Genomic DNA, 15,378 nt, shown 5'->3' with positions numbered 1-15,378 from the left:
AAAATAGATAAAGAAAAGCTGTGACATCACTCATACAACTTGTAAGAAGCAGCTAACAGCTATGGACAACAGCTTGAGAACCAACATCAGGTGAATTATCAAATAACACCAAACTCAGAAGTGCAATCAGAGGGAACTATCTGCCCCAAGGCAATACAGAGTTGTGGCAGGAAGAGACCTGCTCCAGCCATTCAGCAGCAACTAACTTTATGCCAATTTCTGCTGAATTCTGGGTTTAAAGCAATAACTTTACACATTGAATCAGCCTCACCACCAGTCTTGCCTTCACATCCCCATGGCTTCCCTCCCACAAAGAGTGTACCTGGGTGGCCTAAAAGGCTAACATCATCTTGGACTATATCACAAAAAGGGTGGCCAGCAGGTGCAGACAAGTGATTGATCCCCTGTACCCAGCACTGGTGAGGCCACACCTTGACTACTGGGTTCACTTTTGGGCCTCTCACTACAAAAAAAGACATTGAGGTGCTGGAGCATGTCCAGAGAAGGACAATAAAACTGGTGAAGATTCTGGAGAACAGGTCTGGTGTGAGGAGTGTCTGAGGGACCTGGAGGTTGTTTAGACTGGAGAAAAGAAGGCTGAGGGAGGAACTCATTGCTCTCTACAACTCCTGAAAAGAGGTTGTAGTGAGGTGAGGATTGGTTTCTTCTCTCTAGTAACAAGTGATATGAGAGGAAATGGCCTCAGGTTGCACCAGGGGGAAGTTTAGGTTGGACATTAGAAGAAAATTCTTCACTGAAACTGTTCTCAAGCACTGGAAGAAGCTGCCGAGGGAGGTGGTTGAATCTCCATCGCTGGAGGTGTTTATAAGATGTAGAGATGTGGTGCTGAGGGACATGGGTTGGTAATGGCTGGACTTGATGATCTTAAAGGTCTTTTCCAATTGAAAAGATTCTATAATTCTATGATGGGTTCATGCCACCATTGCATGGGGTGGAGGACAAGCAACCACTACCATCTCTCCCTTCGTGTGCCCCAAAAGGCTCTTGCCCTCAATCCTGGTCCAGACACAGGCAAAGGAGTGTGCTGGTCACGGCAAGATGGCAGTTCCCAAGGCAGGGGATTACTTTGTCTTACTTTATCAGCATCTCACAGAGCTATAGGGCTCTTAATAGCTGAAAGGCTAAAATGAGACATCTACTTTGTGTGCTAAAGAAACACAGTGTTGTGTTAGGGCTGCTGCTAGCTGCTGGTATGCCCTGGAGTGGGTGTGATGTTCTTCCCGGGCAGCTTATAAATACATGCTTGCAGTTTATTCCATGTCAAGGCACTTTGATTTACTTTGGAAATAAAGTATCTTCTCCTACTCCATTCAAATGTTATATACAGATTTAATCACAAGCCCCATGGTACCAGGAGCTGCTTTGCAAAGCTGTGCTTTTGTACATCTCCCATTCCTTTCCTCTTTCCTTTTTTTCTTTAAGTACCCATAAGGTTTAAAAAAAAAAAGGGCAAACCCAGACACCAGTGACATTTTTCTTTGTACAATCCTATTTTTAAGACAAATGACACGATCTGGGCGACTCACCTCAATTCCTGAATGCTTGGTGTTGCTCGTGCATTATGAGGCACACTCCATCATTGGCATATAGTGCGTGATAAAGGATTGAATGCCACAAGTGATTCAACAACGTAGTAACAAAAAGGTACACAGCCTGCTGGGGAGAAAAAGGGAAAAAAGGTAAAACAAGCTGGGCAGAAGGTCCTGGTTTCAATTTAGGAGAAGAAAAGGGTCCCATGAAAGCAATAAAAGCAGAAGAAAAGGAGTAAAGAGACAGAGGGAAAAAATAGCAGAAGGCTGAAATAAAGATTTGAAAGGGTCACACCTTTCTAAAGATACTTATCTGAAGCACCAAAGCTTTGTCAGGACTGAACTTCTGAACTTTCTGAGGTACTAAATGAATCATTCACTTCCCTAGACTCCAACACATCCCAGTGCTCTCCCCTCCTCCTTTCCAGCCCCTCCTTACTGATCACTTCCCAAAACAAATCTATCAGTCCTCAGGTAAGGGAGCTGTGATTGAACTTCTCTCCTGCTAGGAGGTATCCAGGATGAGCTTGGAGAGCTTTTTGAGGTTGGGAGGCAGATCTAGAGGATGAAAGGCAGCACTGGGAGCTGGAAGGCAACAGAAGGGAAAGCAGGTGCAACAGCTGAGCTCAAATCTGCTCAGCTCTCTCTGCTTCAGCAGATGCAGTGTGTTTAATAGACATCACACTTACTGCCTTGCTTCTTCCTAAAGACAAGCTTGTTTTATATACACACATAGTCTAAAAAGTTGTGAGATATTTTATGCAAAAGACAGCATCAGGAAAAGTCTTTACATGCATTTAGCATGATGCTGGTGAAATGTCTCCTTCAGTCGCACTTCCACACTGTCTGAGGTAAATGTACTGCTGATTATTAAGCAGATAAAGGAATAAAAGCAACAGCAACTCTTGGCTCTTCTTTTCAGAAGGATTTTTAGGTGTTTCTCTTTGGTGGGAGGTGTCTGTAATCACCTTACCAAGATTCTATGATGGGTTGAGATCATAGAATGATAGAATGGTAGAATGGTTTGGGTTGGAAGGGATCTTAAAAATCATCTACTTCGTCACATCAAGCCCCAGTGGCAATCACCCTCAACTGTCTTGTGGTAAGCTGTAGCAGAGCTCTGAGGAGGGAACATAGTCATCTTCTGAGTCATGAGCAATAAATTTTTACAGTGTCCTTCAGTAAAGGAAGAAAAGACTATATCATCCATAAATATGTGAATTAAAAACACCAAATTGGGTTGTGATCCCAGAATCACAGAATGGTAGGGATTGGAAGGAACCTCTTGAGACCACCTAATCAAAAAAATGGTCAAGTTTGTTTACCTAGAGCAAGTTGGGCAGCAAAGAAACAAAGGGCAACCAAGGGGCAATGGGTGGAAAGTGACACCTAGGAAGTTTCATGTAAACATGAGGAGGAATATTTTCACTGTGAGGGTGACAGAGCACTGGAACAGGCTGCCCAGGAGGGACTGTGGAGCCTCCCTCTCTGGAGATATTCAAAACCCACATGGATGCATTCCTGTGTGATCTGCTAGAGGTGATACTGCTCTGGCGGGGAAGTTGGACTGGCTGAGCTTTTGAGGTCCCTTCCAGCCCCTGACATTCTGAGCCTCTGTGAAAGCTGGTGAAGGGTCTCGAGGAGAAGTCTTACAATGAGCAGCTGAATGAACTGGGATTGTTTAGGCTAGAGAACAGAAGGCTGAAGGAACACCTCACTGATCTTTACAACCACACGAAAGGAGGTTGAAGATGGATGGATGCTGGTCTCTTCTCCCTAGTATCAGGTGATAGAACAAGAGGGAATGGTTTGAAATTGTTCCAAGGGAGGATTTAGGTTGAATATTATGAAAACCTGAAAGAGTGATCAGGCACTAGGAGAGGCTGCCTGTAGAGGTGGTGGAGTCACCATCCTTGGAAGCATTCAGAAAATGTGCAGACATGGCACTTTGAGAAATGGTTTAATAGCCACAGTGGTCTTAGCTTGACACTTGGACTCAATGATCTTAGAGCCTTTCTTCAACCAAAACAATTCCATGATTCTAAGTTGCCCAGGATCACATCTCGGCAGCTTGGTAACAATGTAAGTCTTTTCTCTGTGTTTTCTGGGACCGTGGATAGACCTCATCACAAACATCCCTATTGCAGGGTGGAGGGAAAAGGAGCAGTGAAAGCCTCTCTGCTTGCAAAGGTGTCTGGTTAGAACATGGGCATGCAACAGAGCCAGGTTCAAGGTACGAGACAAACCAAGGATGTAAAACTTTGCTCATATATATTCTTCATGTGGTGTTTAATACCTCTTCTTTTGTTTGTTTTGACAATGGATCTTATCTTTTGGTAAGGGCTGTGTTCAGGACTATTATTACCCTCTATAAAAGCCTCATAGTCTTTCTTTCCACTTGTTCAGCACACCAGAGTGGCATAGCAAATTTAATCGAAGAACGCAGCTCCAGGGAGAGCCTTTGGAGACTCTCACCCTTTTTCATAATGCTGTTATCTCCCTTTCCTTGTGTTGGAGATGCATTAAAAAAAAAAAGAAGAAGAAGAAGAAAAAATCACAAGAAAAAAAAAAAAAGTCATTCTGAGTATATTCTTCCTGATAATTATTGTCAGACTCTGAGATAAGGACCCCTACGTGATGTAATGTGTGTCAGACTCGGCTCTCTGAATGCAAATCCTGCCACACTTCCAGGCCCAAACAATGGTCCCCCTAAACACTAGGGCCTGGTATTTTGCCACAGACAAGAGAGAGCTTTGATTTTTTGTGTTTCGATAAGGCACAATCTGGGTGCTTTTATCTCAGCTGTTATATTTAAAGATGACATTCTAGCCTTGCAGCCTTCCCTATTGTTTTGACCCTGATTATCTCCAAATGTTGTTGTTTAGTCAAACTCGGTGCTTTAATGAAAGGCCTGCTCCCAATTTAAGGAAAATTATTTAAATGCAGAGTATCCTATCCACTGGCGGCTTCGAAAGGAACTAGGCGGTTAATCAAAAGTTAATTGTATAATTCTCATGCAGATTAGGGCCTCTTGCAAATGAATCCCAGGTTGGGGTTATTAAAAAGAAGGGAAAGTGCTGGAGTAATGCACAAGGGTCTTCCCGTCTGGTAAACAATCAGCTAAGGTTTAATTTGTGGTAAACAAAGTGCTGATACACCAGGGGTCTCCAAAGGAGACAAAAAGGTGAAAATAAATTAAAACAAAAAAAAAAAACCCAACCCAAAACAAACCACACAACATACAGATATGATCTGAGTGGGGTTTAGGCATTCTTGGGGAAAAAAAAAAAGAATTAAAAAAAGGCAGCTAAATGAATAAAAGCAATCCATTAATATTTCTTGGCAGTATTCTGGTAGTATGTAAATGAGAGCGCTCCCATAATTATACTCCAGCCCTTGGACAAGGGATCCTGATCATGTAACGTGGCCACCACCTCCAATAAACCTCTCCGTGGTGCTCCCGTGTAAAATAAACGCCTGTAATGAACACTTTGATTAAGCACAAACTGGTTCTCTATATGCCAATAAACAACCTTGGCAGAAAAGGGCACAAGTGGTACCTTCAGAGCCCAGACCTGTGCTTTGGAGCTATCTCAGGAAAAGAATTAGCTAGTGGTGATGTTCTCTGGGATCAAAAAATAAATAAGCATTGATAAGCCGAGGGAGCCAATGGCATCCTGGCCTGCAGCAGGAACAGTGTGGCCAGTGGGAGGTTATTCTGCCCCTGTTCTCAGCACTGGTCAGGCCACACCTTGAGTGCTGTGTCCAGTTCTGGGCCCCTCAATTCAAGAGAGATGTTGAGGTGCTGGAAAGTGTCCAGAGAAGGGCAACAAATCTGGTGAGAGGCCTGGAACACAAACCCTGTGAGGAGAGGCTGAGGGAGCTGGGGGTGTGCAGCCTGGAGAAGGGGAGGCTCAGAGGTGACCTCATTGGTGTCTACAACTACCTGAAGGGACACTGTAGCCAGGTGGGGGTTGGTCTCTTCTCCCAGGCAACCAGCAACAGAACAAGGGGACACAGTCTCAAGTTGTACCAGGGAAAGTATAGGCTGGGTGTTAGGAGGAAGTTCTTCACAGAGAGAGTGATTGGCATTGGAATGGGCTGCCCAGGGAGGTGGTGGAGACACCATCCCTGGAGGTGTTCAAGCAAAGCCTGGATGAGGCACTTAGTGCCATGTCCTAGTTGACTGGCTAGGGCTGGGTTCTAGGTTGGACTGGATGATCTTGGAGGTCTCTTCCAACCTGGTTGATTCTATGATCCTATGAGGGCATGGGAATTAGGACATCAGGAAGAAGCTTGGACATTAGGAAGAAGTTATTTACTGTGAGGGTGGTGGAATGCTGAAAGAGGTTGCCCAGGGAAGTGGTGGAGGCCCCATCCCTGGAGACAGAATCACAGAATCATCGTGGTTGGAAAAGACTTATAAGGTGAAGTCCAATCATTATCTATCTCTACCAGGACCACTACTACACCATATCCTTGACATTCAAGGTCAGGTTTGATGGGCCCGTTGAGCAACCTTGGGAATGTCCTTGCTTCCTGCAAAGAGCTGGACTAGACGGCCTTTAGAGCTGCCTTCTAACCCAATGCATTCTATGATTTTACAATCATTCTGAGTTGTTCTTGCTACTTAAAGCTACTTATGATGAGAAGCAAAAGTGATGTGAACACACTTAGGGGAAGGTCATGTGTGACTGCAACACTGATAGGTGGGATAGTAAGAATCAGAACTACTTGTCTGTCTGTCCAGAATTAGTTCGTTATTAACTTATTTACGACAATGGTCTTAATTCTCTAAAAATCACAGTATCACAGTATCACCAAGGTTGGAAGAGACCTCACATATCATCAAGTCCAACCCTTTACCACAGAGCCCAAGGCTAGACCATGGCACTAAGTGCCACGTCCAACCTTGCCTTGAACTGCCCCAGGGACGGCGACTCCACCACCTCCCTGGGCAGCCCATTCCAATGCCAATCTCTCTCTCTGGGAAGAACTTCCTCCTAACACCCAGCCTAGACTTCCCCTGGCACAACTTGAGACTGTGTCCCCTTGTTCTGTTGCTGGTTGCCTGGCAGAAGAGACCAACCCCCACCTGGCTACAGCCTCCCTTCAGGTAGTTGTAGACAGCAATGAGGTCACCTCTGAGCCTCCTCTTCTCCAGGCTAAACACCCTCAGCTCCTTCATCCTCTCCTCATAGGGTTTGTGTTCCAGGCCTCTCACCAGCTTTGTTGCCCTTCTCTGGACACTTTCCAGCACCTCAACATCTCTCTTGAATTGAGGGGCCCAGAACTGGACACAGCACTCAAGGTGTGGCCTGACCTTCATTCATATTTCCAGAGCCAGCTGAGTCCAGTCTGGGTGATTATTAAAGTGGGGGGGGGGGGGGGCAGGGAACACCCAAACCATCACATCTACAAATTGAAGCAGAAACTGATACAAGACAATTCTACATACCCAGAAATTGGATAAATAAATAATTAAATACACCTTATCAGGATTTAACAGCAATCATTGCAATATTTTAAAGAGATTATATCAAAGGTCCACATCAAAGACAGCCAGCACCCAGCAGCTCACATTGAAGCTTTTACAGAAGCATAATAAACACAAGGTTGGAAGGGGCTTCTAAAGGTTGTCTCATCCATATCCTGCAGCCAACAGAGATATGCCCAACTAGATCAGCTTGCTTAGAGCCCCATTCAGCCTGGCTTTGAATACTTCCAGGAAGGGAGCCTCCACCATCTCCCTGGGCAATCTGATCCAGTGTTCCACCACCTTCACAGTAAAGAACTTCTAACATCCAACCTAAATTTACCCTTCTTTAGTTTAAAATGATTTCCCCTTAACCCATTTCATTTGGAGGTGAAGAGAACACTATCTGACATTAATTGATAATTAAAGGCACACATGTTTGCTTGCCAGTAAATTGGAAAAGATTGCTGAGAATGAGCAAATCTGCCTCTAAAGGGAGTTTTATTTCATTTTGATGGTATTATTCTTGTGTAATTTATTTCAAAAGAAAAGGAGGGGAAATGTTGCCTTACAAATAAAAAACTGAGAACTATGAATTTCCCATAACTAACTGGGAAAAAAAGTTCAGTTCCATGTATTTGTACCATATATGTAAGGCTAACATTAGACTTTTCACATATTTTAATCAAGACTTCACAGATCCCTAATAAAACTGTACATCAGAGAAAGACATTTGAAACTAAATTGGTCACTAATATGCATTTTCAATCAGTGCATGAGGGAAGCTTTAAAAATTTACTGTGCAAAAATAAATTATTTGATCTTTCTGATTCTTATTTCCCAGGCACTTCATCCTAATATTGACATTAAACTTCAATATTGATGTAGAAATGATAAAACAGAACTGTGCTATAAATATTTTAATAGGATGCCAAGAGATGTTTCCACAGAAATAAGGGTTTTCTAAGGGGTTCTTGAATCACTTCTCAAGTCAAGGCAGCAGCCTCAAGTGCTGATCTAGGCTGCATAGAGCTGGGTAGAACTACATAAACATATGCCTGAAGCAACAAAAAGGCACATCTGGAGGTCAACATTCAGGCTTCCAGGCAATGTTTGCAAATGCCATCAAGTACTGAAATGGCTCCTACCTCGCCCACAGCATTCGTGGTCCCTTGCTGCTGTCTGGCTCCAGGCGAGTCTAGAGAGATGCTCCAAGGGGTCTCCGGTCGCCAGGTTGGGGCTGCAGCCTTCTCCTCACCAGCAGTATACCCTGGGAGCACAAAACGAAAAAATGCCCTGAAGATGCATGTCTCTGGTGAGGTCCTGTCCCACACAGCCAGAGCCACCATGTCCTTACTCATCAGGTGAGATGAGAAATCTACAAAAAAACTTATTTTTTGTTAACGCATAGTAGATGCCTGCATAGTGGAACAAGTGAAAACACAGTCTCCATGGCAAGTCTTACTGTTTCTACAAGGGCTTTACATACTTTGCTGAATTTTCTCTTTTAAAACAAAAATCTACCCAGTTATTTGCACTCAGATATGCTCCCTTTTCATTATCATCAAGAGCTAAGGTTGGACTAGCCACCGAGTGACAGATGGTCTCTGTAAATCCCACAGTGCCTTTCCAAAGGGAAGAGAAATGGAAGGGAGAGAGACTGAAGAGGTGGGAAAGAAACTCAGTCAACTGGGGTGTAAAGAAGAACAATCCCATGGAATAGAGACACAAACAAATATGGAACCCAAGGACTCATAGCAATGATGGCACCACAGACACCCCTGATGCTGGGGACAGGGACTGGACTCCGCAGCAGATGGGAACTGGATTCAGTAACAGATGGATTTGAATTGAAGGCAGAAGGGACTGAGTACTTCTGGGCCACTCAGCTTTCTCCTGAAGATGCTGTCCATGGGGTGCAATCCCTTGTTAACCATTTGAGGGTCCCCTGTCCTAGCTGCTCCTCCCCACACCAGCAGCCCAAGGTGGAGCACCATCTGCGGCAGCGCCTTTGGTGTGAAAAAGTGAAAGTCTAAGACAGAATCTTTCTGCAGCCCAAACCTTGGCAGGAATTCTCCCCATCAGCTTCTGCCTGCTAGAAGCAGCCTCTGGCTGTGCCAACCCACCCTGAACTTCAGCAAGTGTCTCAGCTGGGAAGTCACAGTACTGACCAGAACCAGCTCTACTCTAGCTCAAACTAGGACACTTGGGAAGGATCAGAGCAAATGCCAAAATATAGCATCTAAAAACTTCAAAATTGGAAAAAAATTAGAGCCAGGCTGCATGGGAATCGTTACAGAAATCAATACCCTGCACCAGTAAAGTAGCCACAAAGTACCAGATGGTCACTGGTAAAATAAAGAACATGAGAGCTGAAATAGTTTCTTGTTGTGGGGGAAAAAAAAGAGAAAAAAAAAAAAAAAGAAGATTGTGAATTTTCCTTTGGGGAAGACAAAACTAATCAAAATTAAATGATCCAATTCTGTGATGAGCTTGCTTTACTAATCAATATCTGAGTGTAAAGGCTGGGATGCAGGGTGAGCAGCATGCCCCCGTTGGCAGGTATCTGTGTGGGAAGCTGGCTGGGACTCTGCTGTTCTGGCCCAGGCTGGTGTGTGCACACGTGCCAAGAACTCCACCTGCTTTCACATGACTAGACAGACCATGTTTTGAGCTACAGAGACAAGGATCTCAAAGCATGAATTTATCAAGATGTGCATTTGGAAAGGATCTAGAAGAAGGAGGAAATAAGGAGAGCAGGAAATAATCACAGCACCTCTTCTGGTGTGTCTTGTGGGACAGGGTCAAGTCATCCACTGGCTGTGTGCCATCTCTGTAGTCCTAGAGCTCAGACAGCTGCAGAGTCAACCAAGCAACCTCAGTCATATCCTCACCCTAAATTTCCATTGCTCTTCAGCATGAGACTCAGTTTATGACCTTCAAGAGAGACAGGGAACTACTGGAGAGAGTCCAGTGGAGGTTACAACGATGCTGAGGGGACTGGGGCATCTCTGCGAGAAGGAAAAGCTGAGACACCTGAGGAAAACAGACCCAGAGGGGATCTTCCCAACGTGCAGCAAGAGCTAAAGGGAAGGGGGAAAGAGGATGGGGACAGACTCTTTTGAGTGGTGCCCAGTAACAGGAAAAGGGGCAATGGGCACAAACTGGAACCTAGGAGGTTCCATCTGGATATGAGGAAAAAAATTCTTAGAGGGTGATGGATCCCTGGAGCAGGCTGGCAAGAGAGGTTGTGAAGTCTTTCTCTGGAGACATTCCAAATGCACCTAGCAAGCTTCTGTGGGTGTTTCTGCTTTAGCAGAGCCAACCCCTACCACACTGTGATTCTGTGATAAAGGAGTGAGGTCATTTTCATAATTTTGTATTTATGTCAGGTTTGAAGGCACTGAGGTCACCTCTGCTAACTCCCTTCCTGTTAGCTTAAGTGCAGAAAACACGCAGAGGCATTAATTTGGTAATTTATCCTCTTCCATGAATCAGTCCTAGAAAGAGTTGATGGCTACATGCACAAATGCCAAGACTGTAGAAAACCAGCAAGTATCAATTAAAATTCCAAAGCATGAAATGATAAATATCTTGAAAAAGATCCTGTTTTGAGTTGTACTTTGTTTCTCTCACCTGTTAGATCCCATATTGCTCTTCCTGCTGTTGCAACACAACCCAAAGCACTTACAAGCTCGTCCAAAATTAATTTGGCCCTCATTGCTTCCTGGACACTCCACTTTGTGCAACAACCTACAGAGGACTCATATTTCACCTTTATTTCATTTAAAATCAAGGGAGTGCATGACATCACTCAGACATTTCCTAAGATAGCCCCAGCTAGCTGATGTCACATGCGTTCTAAGCAAATATGTCAAAATATATTAGGTAGTATTTTTTATCTGGACAGCTATCAAATGAAGTCAACAGAAAGCAAAATGGGCTGAAAGCAAACATTTCCATTTTTGCAGGCAGTCTCGAAAGGGAAAGAACAAATTATTTATAATGCTGCAGTTTTTACATGCAGGCAAGACCTTTCTCTTTAGGCTTCAGGAAAAAGAAAACAAGGACAGTGTTACAAGGAAGCTTATTTTCATGTCTGCACCAATTCCAGTTTCATAGGTGTACAAGCCACCAGTCCCACAAGACCCATGATTCATAATTTTGCCCAGAAACAGGCTAAGTATCACTTGCTGTCTGAATGTGAACATTGGAAGAGCTGGGGAAAACAAATACCAGATGAATTTTGGGGTTGTTGTTTTCACAGACAGCCACTGTTGCTGTCTCTCTCATCCCAGTCCCACTGTGCATCACACGCACATCAGTACTGGCACTGCTCAAATCTGCATTTCACCCAAGCCTAAGAGGCAAACGGCAGCGACACTGCAAGCCCATAGACACTCGTTCAGAAGAGTTTGAACCTCTGTTGCACAGCTTGCTGCAGCTTTAAATAATAAATAACACATTTTCCACACTATTGACACATTTGTCACATGAGCCAACAGTGGCAGTGAGTGATGCCCGTCTCTGTCCCCATCCCAGCCTTCAGATCCCCATCCCCACCTGTGGCACAGCAGTGAAGTTCAATGCTAAACCTGACGCTGACTGGGAAGCAGCTATCATGGGTTTATTTCCATTCTATTCTTGGCTTCATGCCCAGCTTGCTTTCCAAAGATAAGGCAAACTGGAGCCCTTATGCTTTAGCAGGAATATCTGATAACCACACATAGATTTCAGCTCAAGCTGAAACCCAACAGTGATTATAACCCTCCTAACCCAGTTGCTCTTAATTTTCTCAAATCCCAGTAGGGCTGAAATGTTCCATGTTTGCTCTCTGCCCAGAGGCAAACAGTTAGCTCCTGAAAGAGTCAACAGAACCTGTTTTGCTCTCTGCAAATGTTTACAAAAAAGTTTGCAAGCCAGAAATGTTCACGCAGAGTTCAGTGGTAGAGTCTTTTTGAGCATTTCCTGGGTATTAACAGCTCTGAGAAACAAATGAAGGTTGAAGGAAACAATCTCTCTAAGATGGGAACTGGAGTTCTCACAAGTTTTGGCAGAAAGCCTGCTTGTAGTATTGGGTTTTAAGGTAGCATTTGGGTTTAAATCACAGTTGTGGGCACTGGTTATTCAGAAATTTACAGAAACTGTTGTTTCTGCCAAAATAAGCAAATATTTAGGTCTCACAAATAACAACCACAGGTAGGAGAACTGGGAGATAGTACCATCATTTTACTAGAATCTTTTGGAGGGCAACAGGAGTCTTTATCACCAACCTGACAAATCAAATTACTTACAGAGAACTTGATGAAGTTTTCAGAGACCACATAGACCAAAGCCTTTCCTTCTCTCTAGGCACCAGGAAGCCCATGGTGAGTTTTGTAGAAGGGACAATAGAACTGTCATAAAATCTGAATCTTTGAGGGTCATCTAGTCCAACTCCACTGCAGTCAGCAGTGATATCTTCCACCAGAGCAAGTTGCTCGGAGCCCCAAACAACCTGACCTGGAATGGTTCCAAGGATGGGACATTTACCACCTCCCTGGGCAACATATGGCAGTGTCTCACCACCCTCACTGTAAAGAGTTTCTTTCTACTACCCAGTATCTCCTCTATTCCAGATCAGAGCTATCCTCACTCATCACTACAAGCCCTGATAAAATGTCCCTCTCCAGCTTTCTTTTAATCTCCCTTCAGGTACTGGAAGGCTACTCTAAGCTCTCTCCAGAGCCTTCTCTTCCCCAAGCTGAACAGCCCCAACTCTCATATACTGTCCCTATAGGAGAGATGCTGCAGCCCTCTGATCATCTTCATGACCTCCTCTGCACCCATTCAAACAGTTTCATGTCCTTCTTGAGGGCACCAGAACTGGATGCAGTGCTCCAGCATATGGTCTCATGAGAGCAGAGCAGAGGGGCAGAATCACCTCCTTGGTCCTGCTGGTCACAATTCTGTTGATGCAGCTCAGGACATAGCTGCCTTTTGGGCTGGCTCATGTTGAGTTTTTCCATCAACCAATGTACCACACTGTGCTTTTGCTACTGTTTCATACAAGCACCAAAGTGCAGCTCTCCAGAGATGTGGACTCAATATGTGCTCAGAATCAATTTGTCATACATTGTTGTGATGGACCAGACTGGAGCAGCTATGGTCTATTGTGTCAATGTGTATTTTGGGCAGCCTTTAATCTGAAGAGCCACCTGAGTGTTGTGTAACTATGTACATTAAATTTATTACTTTTTTTTACAAAATATAGTAAATCCCTATTCACAGAAGTCACCTCTCAAAACTGTGACTTGACTGTTTAATTTTTGTTGAATACCAAAGGGTGTACACCATGGGCTGACAATTGTCAAGACCATTCTATAGGATAAAGTAATTTTAAATGACAACTGGCCTATGAAAAGACTCTGTAGCCTGAAAATACTCTGTGTGACATCATTACCTCATTTATCTCCTATGTATCTACTTCCAAAATAAATAGCATAGAGAAAGGGGGAACTTTTTACATTTCACAGAATCCCAGCATGGAAAGAACCTCTGGAGACCATCTAGAACACCCTACCTGTTAGAACAGGGTCACCCATAGCAGCTTGCCCAGGACCACAGTATCCAGTTGCATTTGGAATCTCCACAACCTCTCTGAGCAGCCTGCTCCAAGGATCCAGCACCCTCACAACAAAGAATTTTTTTGTTCTGTCCAGATGGAACCTCCTGGGTTCTAATCTGTGCCTCCTGCCCCCTTTCCTGTTGCTGGGTACTGCTGAAAAGAGTCTGTTCCCATCCTTTTACCCTCCACTCTTTAGCTCTTGCTAAGCACTGAGAAGATCCCTTTTGAGTTTGCTCTTCTCCATGCTGAACAGCCCCAAGTCTCTCAACCTTGTCTCAAAAGAGAGATGTTCTAGTCCCATTTAACTAAACCAATCCATTGCACATTTTTACTTTAGAAGGTTGAACATCTTCAAATATTAACAAACAAGCAATGAAGAGAGAATAATCCACTTTCGTTAGAGGGAAAGAGAAGAACATCATTGACCTAACCACATTTTCACATTTGCTTTCTAAGACAGCAGCTGGTTGCTACTTACTCTTGGCTTCTGGAAGTATGACTGCTTTTTTCCTGTGATTCCAGTCCTGAAGGAAGAGCACTGGAGTTAAGAAACCTCTGCAAGCAAAGCAAAGGCTGTGGTTATTTGCCAACCCTGACAAAAGCATCTCTTCCTTCCCACTTCCCCAAAGCCATCACACTGCTCACACAATTTACTTTTCTTCTAAGTGATCCTTTGCCCTAGGAACACAAAGAGATCAGGCTGCTTATGAATACCCATACCCACTGTGGCTGCAGCTGAGAGTCTTCAATCTTTATTGACTGCTAAAAGCAAGGCTAGGGAGGGGCCACTGCAGCTGACACTCAATCCCCTGTTACTGAAGTAAAGACCTACTCTCAGAAATTGCATTTAACAGGAATAAACGATGGAATCAACTGTATTAGCACCTCTATTCAACCACAGCTCTGGGCTTTCTCTCTCTCCAAATTCTAACCTAAGCTGAACTGTAGGCAGAGCACCTGGTATCTCACCAGAGAAACACAATAAATCTCCCCTGAAGAACTTTCATTTGGCTTAGACCTGAATAAACCAGACTTGGAAGTTGGCCATGAGGGTATCCGGCTTCACGAGGACTCTCTCAGTTTTCACAGAATCACAGAATGGCAGGGACCAGAAGAGATCTCTGGAGATCACCTAGTACAAGTCCCCTACCAAAGCAGGATCACCTAGGGCAGGCCACACAGGAATGCGTCCAGGTAGGTTTTAAAAGTCACTAGAGAAGGAGACTCCACAACCTCTCTGGGCAGCCTTGTTCCAGTGCTTTCTCATCCTCACAGTAAAGGATAATAAGCTACATACACACTATAAAGATATTAGATACAGCTAAACCATGATTGGAAAAATCCAAGATGATTATAGAGATTTTAACCAGCTACAGATTACTGATCACCCTTTAGAGAGTGAATAAACTAAGCCACAGGAACAATTTCTTCACCATTTCAGGAAACCTGAGGATGGGAACTCTACCACATGGATACCCTATGTACTGGCTGCCTGTTCTTACACTTTCCTGAATGATGCCTGGCAAAGATTCAAGCTAAGCCTCCAGAACTGGGGTTCAAGGTGTAACATCTGTCTGTAGTGCTGCCATGGGAGTTAGGAAAAAAATGGAAGGATGATGAGCCAATTGTCCAGGAAAGTTGTCACTTTTAGAATCAAAACTGCTTGTCCCGAGCTGGGTTATCAAAATGATGTGGCCTGAGACCTGTGTAAACTTCCCAGTGGTCCTGGAGATTATAAGAACTGG

At 44.1% G+C, this 15,378-nt stretch overlaps 1 long non-coding RNA gene across 1 annotated transcript; it reads right to left on the bottom strand.

The window, feature by feature from the left end:
* Positions 1-4,872: 4,872 nt before the first annotated feature.
* Positions 4,873-14,349, bottom strand: LOC135176548 (uncharacterized). The gene is made up of 4 exons (XR_010302713.1): positions 14,279-14,349; positions 14,112-14,188; positions 8,175-8,296; positions 4,873-5,027 (listed from the first exon to the last, which is right to left on the bottom strand). It is a non-coding gene; the product is annotated as an uncharacterized LOC135176548 (long non-coding RNA).
* Between the last annotated feature and the right edge of the window lie 1,029 nt (positions 14,350-15,378).

This window comes from Pogoniulus pusillus, chromosome 6 (assembly GCF_015220805.1).
Source record: "Pogoniulus pusillus isolate bPogPus1 chromosome 6, bPogPus1.pri, whole genome shotgun sequence".
NCBI lineage: Eukaryota > Metazoa > Chordata > Aves > Piciformes > Lybiidae > Pogoniulus > Pogoniulus pusillus.
This window is presented reverse-complemented; position numbering and strand designations above follow the sequence as displayed.